This window comes from Trichosurus vulpecula, chromosome 1, assembly GCF_011100635.1.
Source record: "Trichosurus vulpecula isolate mTriVul1 chromosome 1, mTriVul1.pri, whole genome shotgun sequence".
NCBI classification, from domain to species: Eukaryota; Metazoa; Chordata; class Mammalia; order Diprotodontia; family Phalangeridae; genus Trichosurus; species Trichosurus vulpecula.
This window is the reverse complement of record NC_050573.1, coordinates 21,138,221-21,148,779: the sequence shown is the minus strand read 5'-3', so window position 1 is coordinate 21,148,779 and position 10,559 is coordinate 21,138,221. Positions and strand designations below refer to the sequence as shown.

Genomic DNA, 10,559 nt, shown 5'->3' with positions numbered 1-10,559 from the left:
CACAGATGAAACTGAGGTTCAGAGAAGCCACATGGTTTGCCCAGGATCTCGTTGTTCGTAAGGGCGTCTGCACACGGATTCTTACTCCACTCTTCCAGACTAAATCCTGTGCTTTCCAACCCCCAGAGGCTAATGGCAGAGAACAAGATAAGAGATTTAGAGCGGGAAGAGGCTTTAGGGGCAGGATAGTCCAACAGCCTTCATTCTACTGATGAGGAAAATGAGACCGGATAAGGGAAGTGACTCACCCAAGGCCACACTGTCAGGAACCATCAAAGGTAGGATTTGAGAGGAGAGAGGTTTGCGGTGATGGCTTCTGGAGTGGAGGCTGAGGCCTGCACAGAGACCCCCGAAGACAAGGAAGAGGAAGAGGAGGAGGAAGAGGAGCAGCCCCTGACCTCGGCCCCAGAAGCGAGAGGAGAGACTGAGGAAATTCCGGGAGCTGCACATGAAAAGGAATGAGGCCCAAAAGCTAAATCATCAGGAGGTTGTGCAGGAAGATAAAAGGCTCAAGCTGCCGGCAAACTGGGAGGCTAAGAAGGCCGGCTTAGAGTGGGAACTTCAGGTCGAGGAAAAGAAGACGGAATGTGCCGCAAGGGGGGAAGACTATGAACAAGTGAAGCTATTAGACATCAGTGCTGAAGATGCAGAAAGATGGGAGAGAAAGAAGAAGAGGAAGAACCCAGATCCGGGCTTTTCAGACTCTGCAGCTCCTCAATTACGCCACTATCATCGGTTGACCAAGCAGATCAAACCTGATATGGAAACATGTGAAAAACTGAGAGAAAAACATAGAGAAGAATTCTACCCAACATCCAATAGTCTTCTCCATGGAACACATGTACCTTCTACAGAGGAAATTGACAGGATGGTTATAGATCTAGAAAAAGAAATTGAGAAACGAGAAGAATACAGTCGGAGACATCCTTACAATGATGACTCTGATGCTGACTACATTAATGAAAGAAACGCCAAATGCAGCAAGAAAGCAGAGAGATTCTATGGAAAATATACAGCTGAAATCAAACAGAATTTGGAGAGAGGAACAGCTGTCCAAACTTCAAGAAATGTTGAACATGATAGTAAATTGAGTCTTCGGGGAAATTGCTAGCAGTGAACTGTACAAACAAAGGAGGATTTATACTCTTGTATTTAACACTTAGATGCATTTATAAGTTTGTGTATTTTCTTACTTCAGAGTAATGCTATCTTAGGAAAACTGCAACTTGTAAAGATTTGACCAATCTTGGTAAGGAAACTTTCCCCACCTCTGATATTTGCCAGGCTGGGACACCATGGACAAAATCATTTAAGCCTGTATTTCCAGTTGTAAAATGGGGATAATGAACTAGGGCTGTTGAAGGGCCAAAATGAGAATGTATGTATGATGCTTTGTAAACTTATATACAAAGTGCTACATCACAGTCATTAAAAAAAAAAAAGGTAGGATTTGAACCAGACTCCAGAACTCTTTCTACTGAATCCCTTGTCTGAAGATGTCTCAGCCCATTTCACCTTTCAATTCACTGCCCTGGACTCTGGCTCCTTCCTCATCTTCCCCTAGTCCATTGTAGATGTGGCCTGGGCCCAGGTCTGAGTTTAGTATATATAGCCTTCATGCCTGAGGGCCCTCCAGCTAATCCTGCTTTGGGCATGCTGGAATGTCGCTGGGCCCGACCGAAGGCCTCCACAAGCCTGGCACTTTGCAGGACTCATGTTTGCCTCCACAAGCCTGGCACTTTGCAGGACTCATGTTCAGCTTCTGGTTGTGTGGTGGCCTCTCTGTCCTAGAGGGGCAGCAAGCAGCAAGGAATGACAGGGACCTGGCCCTGGGATGTTCCTCAGAAACCCTAATTCATCTCTTGATTAGAACTGATGGTATTAGACAGTAAGGACCCAAAGCCTTTCCCCCACCTAGTCCTAAGCCATAGGAACCTAGATCTAGAGCTGGAAGGCCATGTGGGTGAACCTCTTCATTTTACCTGAGACCAGGGAATGGGAAGTCACTTGCCCAATGGGGTCACCCAAAGGCTCAAAGATCTAGATCGAGGAGGAGCTTCTCATCCAATCACCCCATTTTACAGAGGAGAGGTTAAGAAACTGGCTCAAGGTCATACAGGAAGCAATCATCAGAAGTTGGATTTGAACCCAGCTCCTCCAACTCCAGAGCCAGAGGGTGCCCCTACCATCCTGGGCTTCTCCACTCCTTCTTTCCACCCCTGGTTTTCTAACCACTCTACTCCTCATCTTGCCTCAATTTAATTCAACAAGTATTTATTAAAGTAGATTCTATGTGCCAGGCACTGTGTTAGACCCTGATATATAAAGGAAAAATTAAATACTCCTTACCCTCAAAGAGCTTATATTTTACTAAGGGATATACCACATTCAATACGAGTTAATTCAAGAAGAATTTATTAAGCACTAATTATGTCCATGGAAACAGCAAGGTGGTTCAGTGGACATAACACCAGGCCTGGAGTCAGGAAGACCTGAGTTCAAATCCAAGCTTCAGATACTCACTAGCTGTGTGACCCTGGGCAAGTCACTTCAACCTCTGTTTGCTTTGATGCACTGGAGAAGTGGATTTGTGTCTTTGCTAAGAAAACCCCATGGACAGCATTCATAGACTGAATGGCCGAACAAGAACACTTATGTCCTTGGCACTAGGAATATAAAGGCAGAAGTGAAACAGTCCTTGCCTTCATGGAGTTTACATTCTAAGCCCCTTCCAAAAGAAAATGGATAGAACTGTCCTTGTACCTACAAATAAGATACAGGGAAAATAGAGAGAGCGTGGGGTGCCTCACACATGCTAAGTTCTTATAAATGCTGAGTTGCTCCCAAATATCTACAGCTTTCCCCAAGGTGTCTCCCAGGCTTCGTGTTAAAAGAAAATCAAGGACTCTCTCTCTCTAGAGCAAAGATTCACCATTAAGAGAGAGGATCATCGAGAGATTGGGTTGTGGTACGTGAAAGGAATGGAATCTCACTAGTCTGTAAGAAATCAGGAATGTGAAGAAATCAGAGAAGCCTCAGAAGACTCATATGAACTAACACAGAGTGAAGTGAGCAGAGCCAGGAAGGAGAACACTGTACATGATGACTCCAACAAAAGACACCAGTCCAAAGTAAAAACCGTGGAAGTTCAATGACCCAGCTTGGCCCCAAAGCAGAGATAGAAGACATCTCCCACCCCACTTCTCTGAAGAGTGGGGGGCTACGGGAATGGAACATTCCATCTAATGTCAGACTTTTTCAATATGTTGACTGGTTTTCCTGTACTTTTTTTAACCAGTCTTTTAAAATTCTTTGTTATAGGAGATGGCACTCAGGAAGAGGGAAAGGGAGAGGGTTACAGTGGGCAGCGTAGGTGTTTTCACAACAAAAGATACAGAATTTTTTTAAAGAGGGAAGGGCATAGGTCTGTTTGGGAGTAGGGGTACACACGTGTAGGTTTTCAGCTAGAAGACCCAGTTCTCCCATCACTGCCAAGTGCCCTCCTCTCAAAAGTTACTTCGTATCTATTTTATGTGTGTTTTTTATATATTCCTACATATCGTCTCCCCCCTGCGCTTCATCCCACAGAATGTGAGCTTCCTGAGGGCAGGGGGTGGTTTGGCTTCTCTTTGTATTCCCAATGTTCAGCACAGCAATCCCTCCTCTGTAAAATGAGGGGACCAGAAGAAATCATTTCTAAGGACCCTTTAAAGCTCTGACTGCATGGTCTTATACCAAGGTGTGACCTCTTGGTGAAGTAAAGTAATCAGGTGTCTGTCTGTGTGTGCCCTCCACTTACCCACCAACCACCTTGTTTCTCTTTCTCTTTACCTGTAAATGTTTGTGTTTTCTCCCAGATAGAATACAAACTCCTTGAGGATAAGGTTTCAATTTTGGTTTTGTACAGGATGAGTCTCACTGTCACTGTTAGCAAATGCATCACATTTCCTGTGAGATGTAAGGGGCACTCCAGGGATTAAGTGACTTGCCCAGGGTCACACAGTCAGTAAGACTAGAACCTGGGACTTCATAACCAGGAAGCCAGCTCTCTATACACCTGCCTGTCTGCTTTGTATACATTTTTAATATATGTATCTGTCTTCATTTTGTTTCCCCCTAGAAGAATGTTAAGTTGTATTGTTTCATTTCATCGCCCATGCCCAGCACAGGCTCTGGGACCTAGTAGGTGCTTAATAAATGCTTGTTTCACTGAACTGAAATGAATTAAGTTTCCCCAGGGCGTCGACTCTCTCCTGGATTTATTTAGGCTTGGTCTTCACTACTGACTTCAGTGGTTAGGGCCAGGTGCCAAGGAAGGTAAGATCCTGTGGGGCCGCTAGCTTCTCTCTGCTCCTTGGGCATATTCCTGGGCCTGGACAGCCACATGCTTCCCTTTAGGCCAGGTAAGAGGGTGGGGATGGCTCAGTGTAAACCCATCCCCCATACTAGAAAAACCATCTTAAAGCATATACATACCTGAGGGGTCAATGCGGTTGGGGGTGGGAAGATGGAGGGTTCTTCCCACACAGGGATACATGCTTACATTGTATTCTACATACTGAGGAAAGGGATGGGCACCTCCGGTTATACTAATGTCTGTGAAAATCACCACATCCAGGACTTGTAACTTCCTTCATACAGTGGAAACCTGGACAGTCCTTGGAACAGGGGATGTCAGGGCTGGGAGGGACCTTAGAATAGGGAATGTCAGAGCTAGGAAGGGACCTTAGAATAGGAAATGTCAGGGCTGGGAGGGGCCTTAGAACAGGGAATGTCAGGGCTGGGAGGGGCCTTAAAACAGAAAATAGAGCTGGGAGGGACCTTAGAACAGGGGATGTCAGGGCTGGGAGGGACCTTAGAATAGGGAATGTCAGGGCTGGGAGGGGCCTTAGAACAGGGAATGTCAGAGCTGGGAGGGACCTTAGAACAGAGGATGTCAGGGCTGGGAGGGACCTTAGAACAGGGGATGTCAGGGCTGGGAGGGGCTTTAGAACAGGGAATGTCAGGGCTGGGAGGGGCCTTAGAACAGGGGATGTCAGAGCTGGGAGGGACCTCAGAATAGGGAATGTCAGGGCTGGGAGGGGCCTTAGAACAGGAGATGTCAGAGCTGAGAGGAACCTTAGAATAGGGAATGTCAGAGCTGGGAGGGACCTTAGAACGGAGGATGTCAGGGCTGGGAGGGGGCTTAGAACAAAAAATATCAGGGCTGGGAGGAACCTTAGAACAGGGGATGTCAGAGCTAAAAGAAACCTCAGAGTCTAATCCAATTCACTTTCTCAAAAATTGGGATAATATAATTTGCACTCTCATCCTCCCTAGGGCAGTTTTAGGGGGCAGTTTGTATGCTTGAAAATTCTAATGAAGGAAGCTTTCAGCATTAACCAAGGCCCAGAGAGGGGAGGAAGGGTTTGCCCACCTCAAGAACATTGTCCTTCCCAGAATTCACTGGGAGAAAATTCAATTTTTACATAATACTATATACAACAGCATTTTAAGAGAAATCCTAGTTTTCCAAGAGGACTAAGAAGCCTGAGATGCTACTTGTGAACTTTTCTGTATCTCTTTATTCCACGGTTCCCTAATTCCCCAACAGAAAGTGAAAGGCTAGGCTGGGCCTAAGCCGCTAGCCTAGGGGCTTGGAGAGGCTAACTTCCAATCATTATTCAAATATAGATTATCTTTGTAAACAGAATTCACAGGCAGAGAGAATTGCCAGTTTCCTTCCTTCTCCACTACACCCCCTCCCAACCAGTCGTGGCGTCTAAAGGAAGGGGACCTTTGGGAACACCATGAGGAAGGAAGGGCTTTAGGAACCAAGCAGCCCACGGCCCACCCAACCTTACCAGCTAAGTGAGCAAGCAGCGCTGTGCCTGGATCCGAGACCTTCTAACCCCTATAATAAACAGCCAATGGACTTCATACACAACCCCAGATCGCCCATCCCAGGCCCCCCAACAATACCCCACCATCTCAAAGGGATTTTACTGTAACCCACCCTCAAGTGAGGGCAGAATTTTCCTCATCTTAAAGCATTTATTAAGTTGTTCTCCCCCTTCCCACAGTACCAATTCATGACCTTTTGGAGCCGAAGTGGTCTGGAAGCTAAGAGGGAAGAGGATCACGGTTTTAGAGCTGGAAGGCCCATTCCAACCCCCTCATTTAAGGGATGTTAAGTGTCTCGCCCAAGATTTCACAAGTTCTAACTTCATTTTATCCCCATTTCATAAAGGATGAAACTGAGGCTCGGAAATGTTAATGACTTGCCCAAAGTCACAAAGTTGATTAGATTTGAGCCCGGATTCTGGGCTCTGAACATCCATTGTTCTTTTCCCCAGGCCCCAGTGGATGGATTCAAAGCTAGGTCACATAACTAGAAAGGAGAAGACAGTGGAGTTGTTTCCAGGTCCCCTGCTTCCAGATCAGCAATCTTTCCGAGTCACTAACTAAAAGGCTGCCAGGAGGCCTTGGATGATCAAGGGTCAAAGGTTCTCCTGCCTTTTCCCAGAGCCCAGCTCTCCGACTGGCCCCTCCTGGACCCACCCCTTTCCCCCAGCTCCCACCAGGGGCTTAGACCAGTCAAAGACCCAGTCCCTCGCTCAGAGCTTCAGGATCTTCCCCTTCCTCGGCTGGTATCTCAGCTCCCCAGCCCCATCAAGCCCTGCCAAACCTCAGGGGAGGCGGCTGCCCCAGAGTAATAGAAAAAAGGCTAAGAAAAGGCAGCCGGGCCACCACGAGATGCCTGTGGCTAAGGACTGGGGAGAGGCAGCAGGGAGGCTTGGAAATCTGAACAGCTCACATACCCATTTCCACTGACTTTACCAAGGTTTGCAAAGACCCTTCCTCACTGTAACCATGCAGGGGAGAGTAAATAATCTAGGAGGACTCCCGTCTTACAGATGAGACAACTGGCACTCAATCAGCCAACCAACGAGCATTTAGAAAGATGCTGAGCGTTTATTAAGCACTTACTAAGGTGTGCCGGGCACTGTACAAAGCGCTGGGGATCCAAACACAGGCAAATCCCCTGCCCTCGAGGAGCTTACATTCCGACGGAGGCGACGACCGCTCACATTTATGCCCAGTACAGACAAGTTCACCCTCAGAGGGAAGGCTGGAGCAGCTGGGCTTGGCAGAAAGACCTCCAGCTGAAGATGTTGTTTAAGCAGAGCCTCGAAGGAACCCATTAGATGGTAATAGGTAGGGTGGGGTACTTGGGGTAAGAGGGAAAGTGCCTAGCCCCAAGGGTAGGCAGCTCATCAGCCAGGAGCCCGCTTTCGCCAGCCCTCCCCCAAGGCTCCTAGAGTCAGAGCTGGAAGGGACCCTCCGGCTACTCCGCCCCCTCCTTCCCATTCTACACAGGAGGACCTAAGGACGAGAGGGGGGAAAGGGCTTAGCCCAGTCCCGCAAGGCTGATATCCCAAAGCCAGCATTTTCCGCATTGTACCAAGGTGCTCTGGCCCCTAGATTCGCTTCCTTCCCCGGAGGTCTTGAAGATGAGCACTGGCCCAGTTTCGCTCCTCCCAACAAACAAATCTGCCCGGGGAAGAGGGGGGAGGGAGATGATTCGAGGAAGTCCCTCTAGGTCCCAGGCTCTCTATCCACCCCGGCACTCAGCGTTCGATAAGAAACGGAGAAGCCATTCCACTGGCCATGAGGATCAACGATTTACGAAACTGGCCTCTGTCGGGTCAGGCAGGGGCTGGAGCTAAGGCTAGCCTGGGGGATGGGGGAAGGATTACTCAGTGAAGAGAGATCTCCAAGTTCCGTCACTGGGAGGTGGCCTTTAGAGATCATGGAGCCCAGACCCTGTACCTTGCAAATGGGTAAACTGAGGCCCAAGAAGGGGCAAGGCTCTGACCTTAGTCACACAGCAGAGGCAGCATTCGAACCCACACCCCCTCGGATTCCAAATCTCGGGCTCTCTCTACGCCACGCCACGAGGCCAACCCCTGCTCATCCAAGCCCTTACCTGCAGCTCTCTTGGGACTAGGGGCCCTCCCAGCCGAGGCTGGAGTGATCAGGCCCACAGGGTCTACAATGCAGTCCTGGCCGAAGGGGGGGTGGGGGTGGGGAGGGCCGCCCTGCTCAGGGCCCGCCCTTGGCCCCGCCCCCGCCGCGCGGAAACTTTTACTTTCCAGCCCCAGTCGAGGGGCGCTGCTCCCCCCCCCCTCCCGCCTCCCCAACCTGGCGACCCCTTACCTCCTCGGTCCCCGAGGGGTGGGGCCGAGAACCTAGCTCAGGTCTGGAGAACCAGGAAGCATGAAGGAGGGGAAAGAGAAGAGGAAGGGGAAGGGGCAAAGCCCTGGCTCGCAGGGGCAGTCAAAGCCCCCTCTCCCACCTCCTGTTCAGAGCCCTCTCTACCCCTCACTCGCTGTGTGACCTTGGGCAAGTGATTTGCCCTCTCTGGGCCTCAGTTTCCAATTCCGTAAAAAAACAGAAAAAACCCTCGGACTAAAAGATTTCTCTAGGGTCGCTTCCAGCTGTGAGTCCACCCTCTATATGTCCTTCTCTCCTCCTTCCACCTCCTCTTCTTCCTCCTTCCAGGCACTCACCCCTCCGGAACGCTGAGCGCAGTCCGGCTAGCACTGGACAGCCACTTCAGTCTGGGAAGGCGCTGAGTGCCTCCAGTAGCTTCGGAGCTCCGAGGCTCCTACCTCGGCCCTCCCACTGGTTCTCCCTCCCTCCCAGGCTCGGGTTCCAGCCGCAGCCCCGCCCCGCCCCAGCAGGGGTGGGCTCCGCCTGCCAGGTTCCCCCAGCGCCTTCTTCCTGACCAGGACGTCGTGGCTCCTCCTCACCCCTCGCCCCCCTCTCCCTTCCTCCTTCCCTGGTCCCGTCTGCGACTCCTCTGACTGGGGGGAAACTGAGGCACGACTTGGCGCGGGGAAGAGAGGACCTATTGCTGTCTCGGGAAGGATAATGAGATCTGGGATACTGGAACTGGGACCAAACTTGTCCTGGTTGGCCCTGGGCGGAGAACTGGGAGCCGCGAGTGAAAGTTGTGAATGAGGCAGATTTAAGTTTGATAGATAAGGAAAAAACCCTTCCTAACCGTTCAAACTGCCCCCCAAGTGGGGCGGAGACCCCCTTCACGGGAGGGATTGTGGGGCGTCATCAAGCTGATGTGCGGTAGAGGAATTCCCCTTTGTGATCCTGAAGAAGGGGTGGCCAGGGTCCCGGGCTAGGACGGGTGAGGGCGCAGGAAAAATCCGGGTCTTCTGTCCGGCATCGAGTGGGTGCAGATGCCCTCCTCCCCACCCCTCCCCTCCCCACCTAGATGGAAAACATGGGCCTCCCAGCCTCCTGGAATCCGCCTTGATCCAGAGGCCACACAGCCCAGCCTTTGATGGAAAAGAGAAAAGAAGGAGAATTTCCATGTTGCCTCTCCCATTAAAATATTCGCTCCTTGGGAACAGGGACCGTTTCGCGTCTGAATTTTTATCACTAGCCCTTAGCACAGAGTTAATCCTTAATGAATGCTTATTGACTGACTATGTGACCCTGGCCTCGTCACAGCCTCTCTGAAGGCTCAGAGATTTAGAGCTGGAAGACACCCTAGAGACCATAGAGTTCACCCCCTTCACTTTATAGGAGGCAACTGATGAATCAGTAAACATTTACTATGTACCTACCATGTACCAGGCACCGTGCTAGGCACCTGGGACGCACTATCCATAGAAGCATAAAGTGAATTAGCACATGTATGCTCACAAAATAGTTAAATATAAGCCAGCTTGGGAGGGAGGGAGGCCCCTTGTAGTTGGAGGGAATTGGGGAAAGCTTCATGCAGAAGATGGTGCCTGAGCTGAGTGTTAAGTGAAAAGGTGGATTTTTCAAGGTGGAGGCTAGGAAGGAGTACATTCCAGGCTTGGGAAACAGCCAGTACAAAAGCTGGGAGACTGGAGATGAGGCCCAAAGAGGTTAGTTAGGTGACTTGCCTAGGGTCACACGGAAGGTCTTCCTGACTGAGACCAGTCCTACCTGAAGCTCATGTTACATGTCCATGTTCTCAAATTCCAAGGATCTCCCCACCTCTGACATTCTATAGTCTATGATTTTTAAGGTGCCCTCCTCATTTGGAAAAGGAGGGAATTAGACTTGACCGAGGACTCTTCAATCTTTTTTACACTCTGGACCCTTTTGGCAGTCTGGTGAAGATTTTGGACCTCTATTTAGAGAATAATATTTTAAATGCATAAAATCAAATGCATAGAATTACAATTTTATTGAAATGCAGTTATCAAAATATCTTACAAACAAGTTAAGGGACCCTCAGTTGAGAATCCTCAGAATGGAGGATCTCTGTGGTCCCTTCAGAGGCAGCCAGGTGACTCAGTGGTTAGAGGGCTGGGCCTAAGGTCAGGATGACTATGATTGAAATACAGCCACTCACTAGCTGTGTGAGCCTGGGCAAGTCACTTAACCCTGCTTGTCTTAATCCACTGGAGAAGGAAATGGCAAAGCACCGTGGTATCTTTGCCAAGATAACCAAATACGGGATCAAGAAGAATCAGATATGATAAAACTGAACAAAGGTCTCCTCTAGTCCTGAATCTTCAGTC

At 49.5% G+C, this 10,559-nt stretch overlaps 1 pseudogene; it reads left to right on the top strand.

Moving 5' to 3' along the window:
- The first annotated feature begins 309 nt into the window (after positions 1 to 309).
- LOC118851444 lies at positions 310 to 1,111 on the top strand (annotated as a pseudogene).
- The last annotated feature ends 9,448 nt before the right edge of the window (positions 1,112 to 10,559 follow it).